Raw genomic sequence first — 20,203 nt, forward strand, 5'->3', positions numbered from 1 at the left:
TATTGGCTCATGGTACATCTTTGCAGTCTCCTTGATGAACCACTTACGGCGGTAGTACTCCGTTTGATGCATTGGTCTCTTTGTTTTGTTTTGTTTCGTTTTTTGAGGTTTTTTTCTATTTAAACACAAAAGTGTGTTTAATTTGCCTCAAGGGGTACAATAAAAATTCCCCAACAACATATGCAGAGTATCTCATAACTGTTAAAAATGGTGAAATTACCAGTAAAGAAAAGAAGATGGACTGTTTTCTCCTGCTTGTAGGTTAAAAATCTCTCCTCAGAAACAAGTAAAAAATAATTCAAAATACTCTACTTTAACCTGAGATAGTCTCCTGCCCCCCAGTTAACTTTTCTGCCTCAGTTAATTAATGCGTCGAATATTTTGTCTCATTCTTCTCTTTCTAAAGAAACCAAAATAATCTCTTCAGAAAAACACAGAAATTAGAATTCCATTCACTGGTATAAGTGGCTCACTTGGGATAGTGATTTTTCAAAGTAATATGAAATGTACATGTAATAAACACAGTTCACTGTAAAAGCTCAGAATTTAAAGATGCAAATGATCAGATACATGCTATATATTTGGGTTTTTCCTTGAGTATCGATTTGCAGGGTGAAGTACACTTAATGTGAATGCAGTTTAAGTTCATCGATACTTCAATGTTTTTTTTCAAAATATATCAGATCTATTTAATGGTATTTTAGTATGGCATATAAATTCCTATAAAACTAGAGAAATGAGAACAGAGCAACATGAATAAGCAGTGAAAAGCAATTATTTCTGGAGTTTAATGTGTGTATAGGACTTGAGGAGCACAACTCAGGATCAAAACTCAAAGTTGTAGTTACTGAGATGTTTAGCATTCATTTCAACCAGTGTGGAAACCTCTATGAAAGAGTTCTAGTCTCTGTTCTTAGCATCATTCACACTAATATTTGTAGAGGTATTTTTTAGTAATTTTATTTTGACTATGTGTATTCCTTAGCACATGATTGTTTTAAGCAATCAATCCAGAGAATACAGAATATAGTTTATTAATAGAGAAATAAATAAGTAATTCAAAATAAACAAAGAAAATAGTCTGGAAAAAATAAAATTAGGAAAAAATGTGTAAGTTGCTTAGGTCTTTATTAATTTATAATGGTAAATTTCTAACTTTAGTGTATACTTATTTAGTGGGATTTCTTTTTGACACATGTATAAAGAAGAGTGGTTTTTATTTCAGATTTTTTATTAAAAGTATTTTTTTAACATAACCCAAATTCTCATTTCAGCTAGAATACAAGTGGTTCTTTCATTATTACAGTACACAAAGTTACAGTTTCCTCTGGCTTTGTGTTTTATGATTAGATTTCTCAGTATCCACAATAGGTATAACCTCTGAGTGAAACTTATCCATTAGGATAACTATTACTCATATAATTCTTTTATGTGGGTTCTTTGGTGTCTAATACAGTGGTCTTCTTCAATAAGGCAGTACTTCATTTTCTGTCTTATGTCTTGAGATCTATTTTAGCAGGAATTTAACACTCTATTCTTTCTGCCAAAAACTACTCAAGGTTGGCCAACAGATTACAATATTTTATGGACAGGGAAGTCATAAACACCTACGTACAAAGGGACAGTGTAGTGAAATAGGTACATTTTGTGAGAGAAGAAACACTAATTTTAAGACTTGAAAATGTTTCTCTGTCTTCACCTATTGATCTCTACTGTAATGAGGATTTAAGTGAGAAGAACAGTCAACGCAGTAGTTATTAAATTGTAACTGTGCAAATTCTTATGTTTTTCTCATTCAGCTATGCCTCTTGGGAAAGGTTTGTGATATAGGAGGGCAAAAGCACCATGACTAGTTAGGATCGATTGCCTTGTCGACTGAGTAGGTGCCCTATCATTTTAACTTGAGTCACTGTGTGACCAGGTTACAGCAAGGCAAGTGGAAAGACCTACAAACCAAACTTTCCTACTTACTGGCAAGGAGGAAACTGTTGATGTTAAGACAAATTAAAACCCAGAAATTAGCCATTCCTATGCTCAAGGCTACTACTTGACCCTCATTGAGTATGTTAAAAATTACTGGACATTACCTGTCCTGATGCTGTCCAAATACTACAAAAGTTGTCAGATGTTCTAGATTCCCCTTGAGGGTCCAGACACTTACAAGTTCAGCACAGTGCCCTATTTCTCTTAGGGAACTAAGCTTTTTGCTTGATTTAGACTCCTGATTTTTTTCCACCAAATGCAAAGCTTCTATCTAAAGGCCCTTTTAGCTGCGTAATGATTATTTTTTTTATAGGAATAATGCTTTTTATTCCTGTTACAATGTTTAATATTTTTATAAAAAGATAATACAGACTTCATTACAAATGGTCCACAAGAAAGCTGTTTAAAATGCGAGGAAGTTTTTGAAGTCAAATAACTGAGTTCCATTCCTGGTTTCATACTTCTTCTGCAAAAGAGGAACTTGAAGTTACCTGGCTTTATAATGCGTAAATTTCTGTTTCTTGATTTCTCTCACTGTAGTACCATTCTGCTTTTTTAAAAAATCAGGATCTTTACCAAATCCATGCTAAAGAAGCTCTAAATGAAATTTCTCTTATAGGAAAAAAAAAATATGAAATATTTCCTTGCCTGAAGCACTATTCCACAGTGATAGTACTTTAATTCATATGTATGGACAACTGCATTTTCTAATACAGTACCAGGCAAATATTGATCTTTCACTGTAAACAAAATTCCATGACATTTTCATCAAACAGAACACATATAAACTAAGATATTACCACTATAGAAAGTCTCTGACTTTATTAGACTCCTTTTAAGAAAAAAAAAAAAATCCAATAATCCATGATGGCTGCAATAGGAGACATTTCCAAATTCCATCAACAGGAATTTTTTATCCTTTTGCGTGCTGAATATATGTGCTTTAATCACTAGTATCAACATCACTGATGCCTCACCCTGCTGCCATAATTAATTCTCTCCTTCATTCAGGACCTTGAAAATATGTGTGGGCTCTACCACAGTATCTCAATGTCTTGCCGCATCTCAACGACACGTATCACATCTCAACACCAACACACTTGTACTTTGGCTTCATATTGTGTCAGAAAGCCGTTCTGGTCTCATGGAGGATGCACACACTTCCCGTTAGCTCCAGTCCTCATATTTGAACTTGAATATAGCCTCCCAAGTCATACTGCACACATTTTGTCTGGGTGGTGTTGTCTCAGATGAAATCTCTCACATGGTTACAATTTATCAGTAGTTTGAGCTTTATTGATGGTGTGAGGTAAATCAAAGGTTTTTAGCAGCTTTAATGGTTGTTTAGTTTAAAGATCAACAAAAAGCTTCAGTGGAAATATATGCTTTTGCTTAGGTTAGAGACTTAATTACAAATCCGAGAATGACAAAGATCACACAAGGTATTCTGGTGCATATGCATGTACAAAGCATGCAAAACACAGAAACAGACAGAGAGACAGATAATCAGCACGAAGCATACCGATAAAGGAAAGCAAGTAAGCAGGGGTGCTAGTGAATAAATGGTACTCTCTTCTCCCTCTATAAGAGAGATAGATAGAGAAGACTAGCCTATGGTTAAAAGTTCCCCCTTTCTTCTCCGGTTACAGTAAATAATGACAAGGCATTGGCGTTCCTCAACAGGCCATGACTGAGCCGCGAGAAGTAGAACTTCGCCCAGGCCTAACGTGGCCTTCAAAGGCAGATGGTCCTGTGAGACGTCCCAGCTCAGAGGAGATGCTGGTCACAGTCCACTGTGATCCAGGGTAGCTCAAAGGGTCTTCCTTTTGGATTGCTATTTAAAGGGTCTTAGATAATTGACTTTTGTCAGGTACTTTTCCATTTTGGCCCACCTCGGATGATGTAATGTTCTGGTGCAAAACAATAGTTTCCAGCTACATCATCCCCCTTAAGCACAGATGCAAGGGCAGGTGCATGAGGTAGTTAAGAGGTGATTTACTATCACTGTTATTTGAGGGGAGTACCAGGAACATTGACCCAGGTTCAGCGCTCTGGGTCATCACTAACAAGGAAAAGCAGGAATCAGAGGCATCAGGGAGACACCACAACACTTGAGTGTCCAGCTTCACTGTTCGTTTCTGTCTCACCCTAATCCATGTATGATCCAGGAGGGAGAGAATCACACCAGGCACCAAGTGTCCGAGGAGATGGGAGGAGGCTGCACCACCACATCGTCTGCATCCTAACAAGGTGCTTCAGGCCCAGGTGAGACTGCTGGAATTACAAACCTCATTTTTCCAGGCAGCTGGAGCGTAACAAACTAAATCTACAGCTAATACCAGAAAAGGTGTTGGGAACTGGGCAGGAAATCCAAGAGCATCCTTCAGAAGTGCCTACTTTCTCTTGTAAACACTTCACACTGAAATGATAAACAAATACCAAATTAAATGTATTACAGCAAACAAATCCCAAAAGCCCAAAATAATACGAGAGCAACTGGTTAGGAGACCTTAGAAGTCTAGAAATGATACCTTACTTTTTGTAGAGAGTGATTAACTGCCATATCAACAAACCTGATCATCAAAGAGATGTATTTGTTAGCACCACTCCTACCGGTTCCCTGCATAAAATTGGTTAACTATTAAAAATTCACTCTTTTTTTTCAGTCACATTCTTTACTCACACTGTTATTTTTTAGCAAAGATGCACTTGACAGGGAAATTATTTTTCACACTCTTGTTTGACATACTTATGTTGGCAAAACCTTCAAGCATAGCTCAAGCCAGAAAAGCACTGGAGAATATTCCCTGAGCAAAGCATAACTGAAAATGAAATTAATAAACTTTCTTTAGATAAATTCAACAGAGGACAAGAATGAAATATTTTTCATTGGAACAGCTGAAGAAGTGATTCTATGCTTTTATACTATCCAAGGGTGTTTAAAATAGCCAATTTATTTATTGTTTAGTAGAAGCCAATGCAAGTAGCTCAATTCCTTTAAAGAAAATCTTCACATGTGCTGACACAAACTGAAATTTCCTCACAGCCTAAGCCTATGGTTCCAGTTCAGACAAGTGCCAATTGACTTAAAAGGCAAATAAGAAATATTCTCACCCCTACGTGCAGTATAAGAAGGAGCAATATTTTCCGAGGTCTGTTAAAGTAGCTCCTAGCTCCTTGTGTAATATTTCTGACATATGTTATTTCAGTATGATGTTTCCATTGACACTCTAACCCTTCAGTCAGCTATGAAAAACTGAAAAATGACTTTGTGCAATTGAAATGACAAATACAGATCTACAGGCTCAGCCTCCAGCAAGAGTCAATGATCATAAATTCCACATTTCCATTGTCTCCTTGAAAAATTTATGATGTAGTTCGGCTTACTTTTTAAATCAATGCTGAGCACACATCATCAGCAGAAGGATTCCACAACTCTGTAAGCAATAACACTTTTTTTTTAGCTCCTGAAAATTTGTCCTAGTGGGAAGGTTTGAAGCTTCACAGAAGCTGGTTGGACAGCAATTTAATACTTTATTTAGGGTCTCTATTGCACTTTTATTGTGTTTCAGTTATTTATTATGTACTCCGTACCATCTAGAAACGTGCTTCTAGAAGATGCTGCTAGACCAGAGCCATGTTGTGCAAAGTAATGTGAAAGTTTTAAATTGTCCATATCCTAAGGTCTACACACTATAAAGATAAAATAAGAAGTAGGAAGGGAATACATATGAAAATAGGGTAAATTTTCCTTTGACAGGAAAAGGAAAAAAAAACCCCAACAAAATCAGTAACACTCCTAGATTTCACTTCCCATCTCTCCCATAATCATATTCATAATCTATAGGAATCAAATCCCTTAGCCCCTTTGTGCTTCAGTTCTCTGATTATGAAATGGGAATAATGGATTTTCCTCTGTCCCAACTGTGTATTTACTGTGGGGATGAAGGACGTTCTAAGGCTTTTGGTTTTGTCTATTAGCCCTCCACTTCTCCTTTGCACAGGGAACCAACCCTCTGACTCCTATAATATCACATGTGAGACAAGGGGAAGTTGTGAAGAATTTAGAAGATACTCAAAACCAGAGAGGCTCTGCTTCTTCCCATCAGCAGGTCTGCAATATTGAGGCACATCGCCATCACCATAATCAAGTGGAAGATGAGGCCTCTCACCGAACATGGGTTCACTGTAGGTCTTGGTCTGTTCTGATCTCAACAATTAATTCCTCATCTGCCTCATAGGTTTTGCCTTATAACTACTATCTGGATCGAGCCTCTTAGGATTTTTTAAAGCTTGGACAGATTCAATTTTATCCCTCTCTCAAAAGCAATGATAAAATAAAATTCATTGCTTGAACCTTGCTGGTGATTTGTATGAGCCCGAATAATGCAGAAATATTGTTCGGAAATGGATAGGCAGAAAAGTCATCATCCTGGTAGCTGGTGATTGCTGGTTTTGCTGAGGGCTCTAAGATCTTGTTAAGATTATTTCTTCTGAAGAAAGAACATTTGAAAGAAAAGAAAGATCAGTACCTATGCAGGAGAAAAAAATGTTTTTCGACAGGAGGAATAAAGCAAAGAACACACCAATGAAGTACTGAAAAAAAATTATAAGTAGGAAAAACACATCTCAAAGAGAAAGTCACTGCAAATAAAAATGTAACCAGAAACTGCAGTAACTAGAAAACATTTTCAAGCATGCTTGCTCTGAAAAAGTATTTAATCAAGATCTGTCCTTGAAATGAGTTGTTTGCTCAAGGCTAGAAATAAAAAATTACTAGGATTGGCACACTGATGTTTGTTTTACTTCAGGAACTAATACCAGAGTTATCTCCTGGTTCGTAATTATGTTACTTTAAGATCTGGCCTAAATGCTGTTATATATGTTTTGTTCAACAGTCGGCTGATTGGTTGACAGCTGGCTGAATAAGAGCAGTCAATGTGCGCAGGCATCCAAGAAGGTTAACAGCATCCTGGCTTGTACCAGAAACAGAGTGACCAGCAGGACTAGGGCAGTGATCGTCCCCCTGTACTTGGCACTGGTGAGGCCACACCTCAAGTACTGGGTTCAGTTTTGGGCCCCTCACCACAAGAAAGACACTGAGGCGTGGAACGCATCCAAAGAAGAGCAACGAAGTGGGAGAAGGGTCTGGAGAACAAGGCTAATGAGGTGCGGCTGAGGGAACTGGGGGTGTTTAGTCTAAAGAAGAGGAGGCTGAGAGGAGACCTCATCACTCTCTACAACTGCCTGAAAGGAGGGGGCAATGAGGGGGGTGCTGGGCTCTGCTCTAAAGTAACAAGTGATAGGACAAGACGAAATGGCCTCCAGTTGCACCAGGGGAGGTTTAGGCTAGATATTAGAAAAAATTTCTTCACTGAAAGAGTGATGAGGCATTGGAACAGGCTGCCCAGGGCAGTGGTGGAGTCACCATCCTTGGAGGTGTTTAAAAGATGTGTAGATGTGAAGCTTAGGGACATGGTTTATTGGTGGACTAAATTCTGTGATTCTGTGTTTGTAGATGCTGTCCTGAACAATGACATGCTGCTTTAGTTCTTAAGATAGCACAGCCACCTGTAAACACATAATTGTTCACATTTGACATAGGGCCATGCTAATCACACAGAAACATGTAGGCTATATTTTTATCAAAAAAACTTGAACAGTTCCAGAAGACTTTTCTAGGCATAAGATCTCTATCCTTGATGCTATTACAGTGGTAGGACTGCTTGTTATCAGTTTGGTGTGGGCCACATAGCAGTAGCCAAAGGACTGACCACTGACAGTGAGTTAGCATAGACAAAGGATCGTTACTCGGTTAGGAAAATTTCAACTTATTTTACAGCATAGTTCTACTACCAAGTATGCAAACAAAGCCAGAAAATTACCCTGAACTAATTTACTAGTCTAATTTATTAATGTAGAATATTTTTCAAATATTTACCCATATAGCCAAAGAGTTCCAGATATTTTCAATATGTATATCCTGCATGAAAAATTCTATTAAAGTAATTAACTTCATTTTGTTCCATTTCTTCCTTCATTAGAGCTCAAGTTGCCCTTGAGGTTTTATGTGGCATCTCATTTGACTTGATGATGACCATCAGTATACCTGGATTCACTCACATCAACTTTTCCAAAAAGAAATCTTCAGTTCATTGAAACATCCATGATATAAACTAGAGAGGTAAAGGTTCAAACTTTAGAAACACTATCACAACTAACACTTCCAAGCATCCTCATTTGGAGTATATTAAGGGCTCCTGCAACTGCTACTGCAGTGAGTTTGTGTTTCCTTATATTTAAATTCAGCAGGTATACATAGACAATCAAACTTGCCTAACTTTAAGCATTATTACTAGCACCACTGATGGCAGTGGCTGTTTTTAGACCTTGGTAAATCAGGTATTCTGGGCAAGGGAGTGGAACTGTCTATAGGTTTTGGTCACATAAACACTTAAGAGTGACCCAGAACTTCGTTATGCTGACCAGAGAAACCACAAGACGAATTCTGTGTCAAGGGAACTGTACCATGTCAGTTCCTCAAGCCCATAGTGAGGTTGAGGAATCCTGCAAAGTCATCACACCTGAATAAAAAGTAGAAAAGGGTAGCAAGGGAACTTAGGCACTTGCTTCTTTGCTGCTGCCTTTCTGCCCATCATCAATACAATTCCTTTTCTCTTGAAGTGTTGGTTGCACAAACTATGCGAAAGACTAGAAACACTGGAATAGCTTAGCAACCTTGTTCATTTTATCCTCTCCTTTTCGTAGTACACTTGTGTACAGCAGCAGCTGAAACACTGTAGACAGATGATAATTTTGGGGAGTGGGAGGGCAGCAATATGGTCCTGTAATATAACTGAGAAAAACTGGTTACCTCATTCTCTTGTTTTAAATACAAAAGGAGGCAAAGAAAAAACAATATATGACACATGCTGCCCCTGCCATATGTTCACTTCTCACATGAGTACTGCCATTATCAATGTCTTTGCTCTTGTGCTTGTTTCTGCGATAACAATATAGGCAGAACGAGGAGGTGCCAATACTACTGTAGCAATCATTCTCTTGCTCTTTTTAGTTTATGAAGGAAAAGTTCAGTATTGGGAGCTTTGGATATTTTAATTCTTCCTTGGGTTGTAAGTTTGGGGGGTCATGTTATCGTTTGGTTTGTTTTTGTTTTTTTCTCCCTATAAATTACAAGGTTTTAGCACTGTTCTGATAATTATACCTTTTTTGCTATCATGGAAATAGTAATTGTCTCGCCCCACAACAGTGGACGGACGAGAGAGGTTTTTTGTGATTCCCCGAAAAGGAGCACTGGCTAGGTGGAGTCAGACAATGACTCGAGGAAACAATACAACACGATTTTATTTACCTCAGCAACTGCTAAATATCAGTGGTCAACTTCTCCGAGTCAAGCACGAAATCACACTTATCAATTATCACCAAACTTCACTTATGAATTCAGCAAGCACCAGATAACGCTCAATCGTTGTCTGAGGTTAAAATCAGACAGAAGACAGATTACAAAAGAGTTGAAAAATAAGAAAGCGGGGCAGAAAGAAAGAGATAAAGAGGCAGAGACATACAAACACAGACACACAGAGAGCATCACCAATCCCTTGTTCCAGCACGTGTCTTCTCTTCAGGCTTTGTTTCAGGCAGAAACTCCTTATGGTGGTGATGGGTCGGTGGGGAGCACAGTTCGGGCTCACCTTTTGTACAGTTCAGTCCGGTCCAGCCCTGGACCACCCCTCGCGAGGAGGGGCCAGCATCCAGGTCATCTTCGGGGTTGACCTTTGGGGGACGCAACAGCCCTGCATCCAGGTCACCTTCATGGGGGGCAGCTGGTTTTCCACCGGGGAGACAACTCCAGCCCTCAGCACCCATGCCCCACCTCCACAGGGGTGGCATTAAGTTGCATTAAGCAACTTGCAAATGTCCGTTCACAAAAGAGCTTTTCTTCCAACATGCTCTGCTTGAGCTGTTTGTAGACATGGTGGTGTATCTTGGTTAGAAATGTTCTGTCCGAGTGCTCTGCCCCAGCACTCCTGCTGGAGCCTCTTCTTTAGAAAATGTTCTGCCCATTGTTTGAGACATAAACATGGATAAACAGCGTCATCTGGGAGGGGATCGGTAGGGGTCCAGGCCATGACAATAGTTTATAATAAAAATAAATACATGGATTCTATAATAATAAATGATAATATTTTACTATGTTGTCCCCTGTGTCTAAGGAAGTTCACTATGAACTCACCAGTCAGTGAAGGGTATCATAAAGAAGCAGGGCAAGTGTCTTTACAAAAGTCCTCTGATATTTCTTGAAATGATCCTATATTTGGAAAGTGAGGATAAAGCAGAAAGCACAGACCTCATAAAAACAAGAATTATTTTTTGTGTCACTTAACATTACTTGTAGGCATATTATAGATTAAAAACACTTGTGTCTATAGAACTTACTCCTTTTAGTGGGTTGCTAACGTCACTTGTGAATGTGATGCATAAAGGACATTTGGATTTGCTGTTACCTGTCTTAAATCAAAAAAGCAAACGCACTACATTTGAAAAAAAACAAGTAACATACTAAATTTGGAATGAATTAATTCTCTTCTAGGGAAACAAATCCTCAAAATCAGGTACACAATATTTTTTAAAAAACACATTACATTTGGAGATGAGTTCAGCAGTCTGACACAGGGACTAGGCAGTGCTCTGTGCAGCAGAGAGCTGGCCTGCAGATGTCTTGGCTGCTCACTGGAAGATTCATAGAAAAGAGATTCCTCTGAAGATTAAGATTTGGCAGGAGAAGGCACTGTAGTAGGTACCTTTACAATCTCATTAGTTCTTACCTACTGGCACAGTCCGCTAAAGCTCTTGAGAATTACTATAGATTTAAATAATCAGTTTTCCCTCACTAGTGCTATGGGATGGGCCAGTTCCTGAACACATGCTGTGCTGGAATGAACTTAAAACTGCCATTATAGTCTTCTCTTCAAGTACACAGAAGTTCCCATTGAAATACACAGCACGAAAGATGAAGTCTAAAGTTCTGCAGATTTAAAATATTTAAAGAGAGAAGAAGCTAATTATTTCCAATTTTAAATATTCAGGAACTCTGTTGGTTTTGTGTAGTAACAGGAGAAAGACTTCCCTGTAGTGTAAACAAACTAACTTCTGCATTTTAACATGCTAGATTCATAACGGAGGTAGCTATGCTAGGAGTCTGAAACCTGGCAATATGAATATCTACTCCATACCCTCTTGTTACAGACCATTAGATAAAACGTTATAAAAGTACATTAAAAATCTCCCTGTAACTGAGGATATGTATCAGTAACTCTCAGCTTTAGCCTACTATTCTCAAGCCAATGTTAGCATTATAGAATTATGAATACTGTAGTATTACAAACAGCAGTCACAGAATGATGTATAATTTTTATTTGCATTTCTTGCAGCCTTCTGGCATCTTATTATTCCCCTGGATACTAGGTCAGTATCCTTAATGAAATACTAGAAGATGTGTTTTATATACAATTCTAGCACTTCTAGTTTGAGAAAAAATGCTGTGAACTTCTCACTGCAGACCAGATTATTGGCTGTTTGTAAAGAATTCCACTTGGGAGAGCAGCTGGTGCATGAGTGAACCCAGTGCCCTTGACTTTATGTATAACCTATTATTTTGGGATGCTATACTGAGATACAAATAAAGAGCAGACACTTTTTTGGAATTACTACCAGGATTAATAATCACTAACTGAGTCTCAACAGTTATCCAAATATTTCACATGTATCGCTCAAAATATTTCTCCCAACTACTGTAAACATACACATGAAATCACAAATAATATTTGCTAGGTCAGTCTGCCTGGGGAGCAGACCCAGTTCCATATGCTCTGCCTGTTCTTCAGAAAAGGCAGCGTGAGCGGCATGGGATACGGGCTGAAGGCAGAGGCTGTGGGAAGAAGCTGGGGAGAAAAGCTTTAGGCTCCTTCCATCTCCCACCAGGTCTCCAGTCCAGCTGTGGTCTCCTCCCCTGTTCTTTGATGTGCTATGTCCAGCGCTTGATCCTTGCATTTTCAAAATGTTCAGAATGAATTAGATTTAATTACATCAGTTACTACAGTCTGACCAGGATCAGCTGTGGCAATAGTAAAAGGTTCAGGCCCTAAATAGGTCGAAAGCTAACAGATAGAGAAATGACAAAGGAAAATAGGAGAACATGAAAATATTTCACTACTGGTCATGCCATGGTCTAGTGGAGCTACTGTGCATATTGCACAGACAGGTCATTTATACTGTTCTGCATTTCTTTGTTTATCAGTTTGTCTTAGAGGCTGTAATCAAGAGCAGCATCACAATGATCTGTGCAAACACATCATAAAATGTTTTCCTTACCCTTACAGTGTCTGATGTAGTAAAAGTACTTCACTGAGCTGCTTGTGAGTTACTACGATTTTGTAGCTGAACTTTTCAAATAAGTGATTCTCTAGCTTCATGGAAAAACGATCTCATATTTCTCAAATGAACCCTTCATTCATTATGAATGATTTACCAAGCTCTGCTCCTGATTATCAGTGCCCTGGAAGTCACAGCAAGCAAACTGGTGACAGAGCTTTATTCTTTTGATGAAGTCTTTCAATCATCACCTTTGCCACTAGATTTTGTTTTTTTTCTGGATTAGGACCAGGTTGTCAGCGAGTGCTTTCCAGGATCTCAGCTATAACACTCTGAACCGGCAGACTATTTTGATACCAAATGAGGTCTTTCTTTGATACTATTACTCTCCTAAGAACATTGCCATACTCTTCTCTAACAAATTTCAGTAGGCATTTTATGATACACTGTCCTTTGTTACCTTGCTGTGCAGAGAAGTGAAACCCCACAGATTTTAACCCATAGAGAGAAATTTTAATTGTATTTTCCATTTTATAAGCTTTTGCATAAGAAATTTTTTTGTAAGGGAAATGCACATCTTCGGTTCTTGACATTATATTAGATAAATAGGTCCTGAATTTTGAAAGGCCCTGGAGAAGAAAACTGTCCTTCTATAAAGCTTGCAACCACCTTTTGGAAAATTAAACAATGGATTTTTTGAATAATGAATTATTTCTGGGAAAGGCTAAGAACCTGATTTGTTATTCAGAATGACTGACCTGCTGCACTTAGTCAAACTGAGCACAGAAAAAAAATATAATTGGGATTCCTAACAATGGTATTTAGCATCAATATACAGTTTGAGTCTTCATTACTTAAACTATGGATAGAAGTGACATTGTAGCACTCTATTAACATACTAATGTTCTGCAGAATGTTTTGAAGTTTAACTGCAAAATAACAAAACAATTCTGTGTATAGAAAATCCAGTAAGGCTGTGCAATACTTGAATGAAGATGTGTTTACAAAGGCACTATTCAGAACATGGAAATACTTTATTCACAATTCAGAACCCAGAGACAGTGCACATCTGCACTGTCTCCTAGCCCCTAATCTTACAAACATCAGAAGAGATTTTCCTCTTATGTCCTTGACTCTGCAGTCTGCTTGTAGCTGCCTTCAAAGTGCACCAGTTAATTTCACCGTTTAAAAGAATATGTAACTGCTGGTTTGAGCATTTAGCCTCATTCATAAAATACACAGTCTATAACCTATCCTGCAATTTAAATGCAAATAATATTTAAACAAGGCTAATCTGGAGGGCTTTTGTGTATAGAGTGATATATGGGAAGGAGCTGTTTCAGGTGCAATAGTTTACCACGATGATTTCCCTTTCACATCAATCATCTCTCCACATGGTTCAACAATTAAAATAGTTCATGGCTGCGGGGACTATGAAAAACTAACTTCATCATTTAAATACCCGTGATAGTACCTTTGAGCATAAGAAGCTGATAGAAAATGACAAAATGTTAATTATAAGTTGTAAGCAGAGTGAAGTACCTCTATTCATCTGCGGCCTGCTGATAATAAATAGAGGTTGCCGAGACACCCAACTTACATAGAACAAAATATTATTGTTCTTCTTATTTAATACTTTTCAGTATAAATCTGTCATGGCCGGATCTGTTCGTTGTTTGGGGAAGTGCATTTTTACTTTCTTATCTTAGTACAAGGATATGTTGGAGTAACTGTCCCTCCACCCAGAAAAGATATCAAAAAGCTAATCATGAAAGTGGGATTTTTCATCCTCTCATAAAGCAGTATTACAATGGATTTGTCATGATCAGCCTTTTCTCTGAAATGCACTTTATGCTTTTGTCCAGTTCAAAAGTGACTGCTGACACTTATTTTTCCATCTTCCCAGATGGCTTCTTAGCTTTGCAGTGTCAATTTAAATTGATGCTGACACAACCCAAAGAGGGTATTTTTTTTTCCCTGTCCTGCAATCAGGATAGTGATTCTGAATTGTGTGTAAAATGGTTCTCCACTTTCTTTTTCCTTGGCTGTAAACCAATTCTCATTATTTTAGAGTACCTGTGACCGTGTTCTAAAAACTATCACTTGAATGGTCTATTTTATCTGAACTGTAGAAATGAATTGTAGTATTATAGCAGGAATTAGAGATCTACAGAAATATTTTTGTTAGAATTTAAATGTAGAATGGGAATAAGTTTTTAAAGTAAAATAATAGACCTTATTGTAAGCACATTTATACCTATTTTCTATAAATATAACCCCATTTGCTTCAGGAATATATTTTTTTCTAGTGCATATTTCTGTGTGCAGTTACATAAATTTATATTTGACCAATATAATAAGGTGACCTTTTTTCTCCCAAGCAATACCTGTGAACTAATACTCTATAACTTTATCTTATCAATTCCTCTACTCTTTTTTAACTGGTCTCTACTCTTCTTTTTTTTTTTTTTTTTATTTAACCTGTCCCTTGTCTCACCATACTTTTTTGCTAACAAAGTCACTTTTCTACCTATGATCACTTTCATTGTCCTTTTTCTTTCTATAACTGTTTTCCCGCAAGCAAATCTATGCCTGGAATACAGGCATTAATACTTCCATGCTGCCAAATACAGGAGCTGTGAGCTACCTGTGAAACAGTTTCTTACAAGCAAAATGATAAACCAATAAACTTCCCTGGGCAGTCTGTTCCAGTGTCTCACCACCCTTACAGTGAAAAATTTCTTCCTAATGTCTAGTCTGAATCTCCCCTCTTTCAGCTTATACCCATTACCCCTTGTCCTATCACTACACTCCCTGATAAAGAGTGCCTCCCCACCTTGTCATTTATCAATACAGAATTAGATCTGTTGTTGTTACAGGTAAATTGAAAATTAATAAATAGATAATCTAAAACATATTTTAATTAAAGCACAATAAGCTTTTTTATTTTTTTAAAAACATCTCTGAAATCAAAGAGAATCATGTGGATTGTTTGGATAAGATTCCGTTGCAGAGCAGTAGCTATTTCTTCCTTTGTTTTTTTGATACTCAGTAACAACTTATGTTCCCATCTGATTCTGAACTTTTGCAAGAGGATTGATAATTATGTCATTTAGCAGTGGATGCCCCTGACATTAAAATAATTAAAGGAAATTACTTATCTTTGAGTGTTGTATCAGGCACGACAAAGACAGACTAACCTTAAATGTTGTATCAGTGCAACAGGCCCTTCAGACTATCCTCAGAAATAATAAGAGTCCAACTATTAACCTAACACCACTAAACCATGTCCCTACCATCATGTCTACAGGTCTTTTAAATACTACAGCCACTTCCCTGGGCAGCCTGTTCCAATGCTTGACAGCCCTTTCTGCTTTCTACTCCAGACACAGCTGTAACGTCAAGCAAAGGTACAACAAACCCCCTGTAATCTACAATGTTAGTTTCTGAAAAGATTATAACACCTATTTTTCAAAAGGCAAGGCAGAAGAATCCAGGTGATTATTTTCTTCAAGTTTTATCTTTCCAGTTTCATCTTCTGGTTTTAGTCTGTGACATAAAATATACTTTTGGTCATCATCTGCTGTCGCCTGTCATTTTCAAAATCTGAAAATAGCTACTTCACAAATATTAATTCCCTTGCATACTTGGGAACCTGAGCATCATAAGTGTCTAATCATGCTTTGGATCTTGCTCAGATTAAGCAACAAAATCTAATGTCTCAAGTTTTCTAGTGTGGCTACATTGATAATGAAAGAAAATGAAGGATTAGGAAAAAGTAGTTCAGAAATGACACAATGTCATTCTCTGGTTATGTGTGTATGATAACAAATCCAACCAAGAGCTGTATTACATATATACAGAGTATGTGTCAAGAGCAAGTGGGAGGCCAAAGGAGAGCTCTCGTCTGTGCTGAGCTTGCTTAAGTTAGCAATATTTCAGGATACCTTGAATAAATCCAGTCTTCACTTGTACACAGTTATATTTGAAACCAAAGGTTAAATACAATATTTAATACATTTTCTCTGTGTCACAAGACGACACAGAACCACCTAATGGCTGAAGTTGAAAATGACCTCTGGAGGTCATCTGGTTCAACCCCTTCCCGAGTCCCACCCCCACTCCTCCCGCCCCATACTCAAGAAGAACCACCTAAAGCTAGTTGGCCAGGACCATGTCCAGACAGCTCTTGAATAGTGTTCAGTCAGCCTCACAGTAAAAAACTTTTTTCTGGTGTCCAGACGGAACCTCATGTGCTTCAGTTTGTGCCTGTTGCCTCTGGTCCTGTCACTGGACACCGCTGAAAAGAGCCTGGCTCTATCCTCTTTGCACCCTCCCTTCAGGAATTTCTATACATTCATAAAATCTCACTGAGCCTTCTCTTCTCCAGGCTGAACAGTCCCAACTCTCTCAGCCTTTCCTCATAGGAGACACGCTCCAAACCCTTCATGATTTTGTGGCCCTTTTTTGGACTCTCTCCAGTACGTCCATGTCTCTCTTGCACTGAGAAGCCCTGAACTGAGCATTGTACTCCAGCTGTGACCTCACCAGTGCTGAGTAGAGGGAAAGGATCCCCTCCCTCAACCTCCTGGTAACACTCCTCCTAAGGCAGCCCAGGATACCATCAGCCTTCTTCACTGCAAGGGCACATTGCTGGCTCATGGTCAACATGGTGTCCACCAGGAGCCCCAGGTCCTTTTCTGCCAAGCTGCTTTCCAGCTGGGTGGTCCCCAGCATCTATTAATGCCTGGGGTTGTTCCTCCCCAGGTGCAGGACTTTGCATTTCTCCTTGTTGAACTTCATGAAGTACCTGTCGACCACTTTCTCCAGCTGGTGGAGGTGTCTCTAGATGGCAGCAGAACCCTGTGACGTATCAGCCACTCCTCCCAGTTTTGTGCCATCCGAAAACTTTCTGAGGGTACAGCATCTGCTTCATCATCCAGATCATTAATGAAGATGTTAAACAGGACTGGACCCAGTGTTGAACCCTAGTGTACACCAATAGTGATGAGCCTCTGACTAGATTTTAAGCCACTCATCACCACAAAAGTTGGGTGGCTTTCAGTGCAAATTTCTTCATATGTACAAGCTTTGTTGGAAGGCAGGGAAGAGATTTAAGCAGGATTTGCCTTTGTAAGAGGAATGACAAAAAAGGGAGCAGTACTTGCATATGAGACAACTGAAAGGTCTTTGGAGAAGCGTATTTTCCCTTGAGTAATCTTTTATGATAGTCACACCATGTTGTTCCCACTGTTACACTGTTAATGATAAAGTATACAAATTCAGAAAAACTTCTAAAACATTTAAAAAAATCAATAGGCATATCAATTATTTACAGTCTAATGGGGAAAAATGCTCTTTAAGTTGAGAAGGACCTATGGCATAAATATAAAAATCAATATGCCTTAGTCATAAGGCAGAGTCACTGTTTGCAGTATGCTGAATATTTATGAGCTCTCCTGAATGAATGAATTCCACAAACAGTGAATGAATTCTACAGACAGTGACTGTGATCCATGAGCAGTCCTATGATATGTTCTTAATCGTAAAGTTTGAACATGAAAGGATGTGGTGTTTCTAACCCAATACTCATCAATTTTGACAAAAAGTAGTAACTGAGGAAAAAATTTTTTACAAAATGCTTTCTTCTTGAACTACCCTTTCCCAAATGCCCTTGTGCCACACTGTTTTTGTAAGCCAACATGATGTTTTCTTCAAAATGAAAGCATTTCTATATGACAAAGGTTTTTTCACTTGGGACAAATGCCTCTTGACCTAGGGCACCTACAGAGATGGTTATTCCATATTTCTCTGTTTCTTCAAAACTAAGAAAAGAACTTGAGATTTTGCCACTACTGGCTTCCTCCACCATTTTTGCTTCCCAAGCTGATGATGTCCTGAGAACCTCTGCTTTGGCATGCTTCAATAAGCCAGAGATGCATAAGCATCGACAACAAAAGATATTTATTTTACATTAATCAATGAATTAATTGTTGTATCGCTGCTTAGAAATTAAGAGTGGTGGCAATTCAGCAAACAGCAGTGATCTGCTGGTGCCTGATTCAGCATCAAGCTGTCTCACTGGCACTCAGAAGTTTCCTTTTAGGCAGCTGTAAAACCCTTTTTCAGCTTAATTTAATTGACCCCAATAGAAGCATGAGGAAGCTTCAGAAAGCTTCTTTCGTTCCTCTAGCCATCTTCCCATTCGTGAAGCCAGTCTCTTCATATACTTAGGCTTATTGCCTTTTGTCACTATTATGGATTGTCACAGGTCCTATAGCCTACTGTGAAAGTTCTTCTAAGGGCTACATTTAATCAGTTTCTGGTTTTGTACACCTGCTGGATGTTCTCCCCCTGTCACAGAAGAGCTGAAAATTAGATAAGTAGTCAAGTATTTTTAAGACATATATGCCAGACTCATTTACAATTTCTATTGCACTCACTTCTTTTTCTGACACAAGTCTTTGTAATGACTCCCAGCTACTGTGATAACAGTAATGACAAGCCTATTAAGCAATTAATGCGATCATTTAGCTGGAAAGTCAAAGTTTACTGGGTAAGGGGACATAGAATACTGTCATGTAAGAGAGATTTCAAGTTTACAAAGGTGAATGTTTCTATGCTGTCACTGTTAAGAAATATGAAGCCTTAAATTTAGATAAAAATAAGGTAAAAATGTCCTTTGTAGGATGGTTAATCCCAACCTGGGTAAATAAAGATTTTTCAATTAACAAATGTGAAGAGAAGCTTATTTAGTACTATAATTCCTTCCTGAAAAGATTGAAGCTATTACAAATTACTTTATTTGCTACACAGTAGAGAAAGTAAAAAAAGAAAATAATTTCTTCAGAGAGAAACACTTTTCCACCCAGTTCTTAGCAATATGATTTTCTCAGATTAGGACATCCTTTGTAGGTTAGACTTTACCAGGGAAAAAAAAATAGGCAGTAATCATGCTATATAAAAGAGTCTGACAATTTTAGAAGAACTGTGTTTGGTGGGGTTTTTTTCAGTTGTCCGTAGCCATCCCTAAATGTTCAGTACAGTTTCAAAATCACGTTTCTATTAGAGAAATACTATTATAAATGAGCAGAGACACAAAAACAACCTTGAGAAAGATGCTTCCGAAAGCCATCCTCTCGCATCCCAGGCAGACTCCTGACATATGGGCTTAAAAAGTAGCTGCATTAGAAACTGTTGTGTTCCTAAACAAGGATCTCTGGTTGTTTATTCACCCTTTATAAACCCAGAGGCACATTATTACCTTTCTTGTTAAACCTTCCAGATCCTGGTCTGGCAAAACATTGTCGTTATTGCCTGGCATTTTAACTCAAAGGCTAAGTCTCTTCTCAAATGATTTTAGGCATGAAATGGATGATTAGAAACAATCCTGAAGAAAATATCAGCAGTTAGATTCTCATGTATATTTGAAATGTACTTTCAAAACCTTCTGTCACTCTGGGAGAGAACAGCTTTAATTTGTTTAAAAAAAATTAGCTTTGGTAGTCAGTAAGTATAAAACTGTTCTTTTATAATTCGTTATATTTATTTGCTATTAAATACAAAAAGAGAGAGAAAAACACATTACCCATTTGGCAGACAGTTCAGAAACATGTAGACTGGAAGAGAACTGCACAGTGCTAGAATAAGATTACTAGTAAAACCAACTATTTTGACCCTTGTATCCTTTTGTTCTGTATGTTCAGAAAGCTTAACCAGAAAGCCAAGCCAATTATTTCTTCAGAATTTTTATTTTTTCCTCCAGACACTGAAATTCCACAGATAGTTTCAAAGGCTTTCTCAGTCAAACATTTTGCTGAGCTCTTTT

This window comes from Pterocles gutturalis, unplaced genomic scaffold (genome assembly GCF_000699245.1).
Source record: "Pterocles gutturalis isolate BGI_N339 unplaced genomic scaffold, ASM69924v1 scaffold3749, whole genome shotgun sequence".
Classification (NCBI taxonomy): domain Eukaryota; kingdom Metazoa; phylum Chordata; class Aves; order Pterocliformes; family Pteroclidae; genus Pterocles; species Pterocles gutturalis.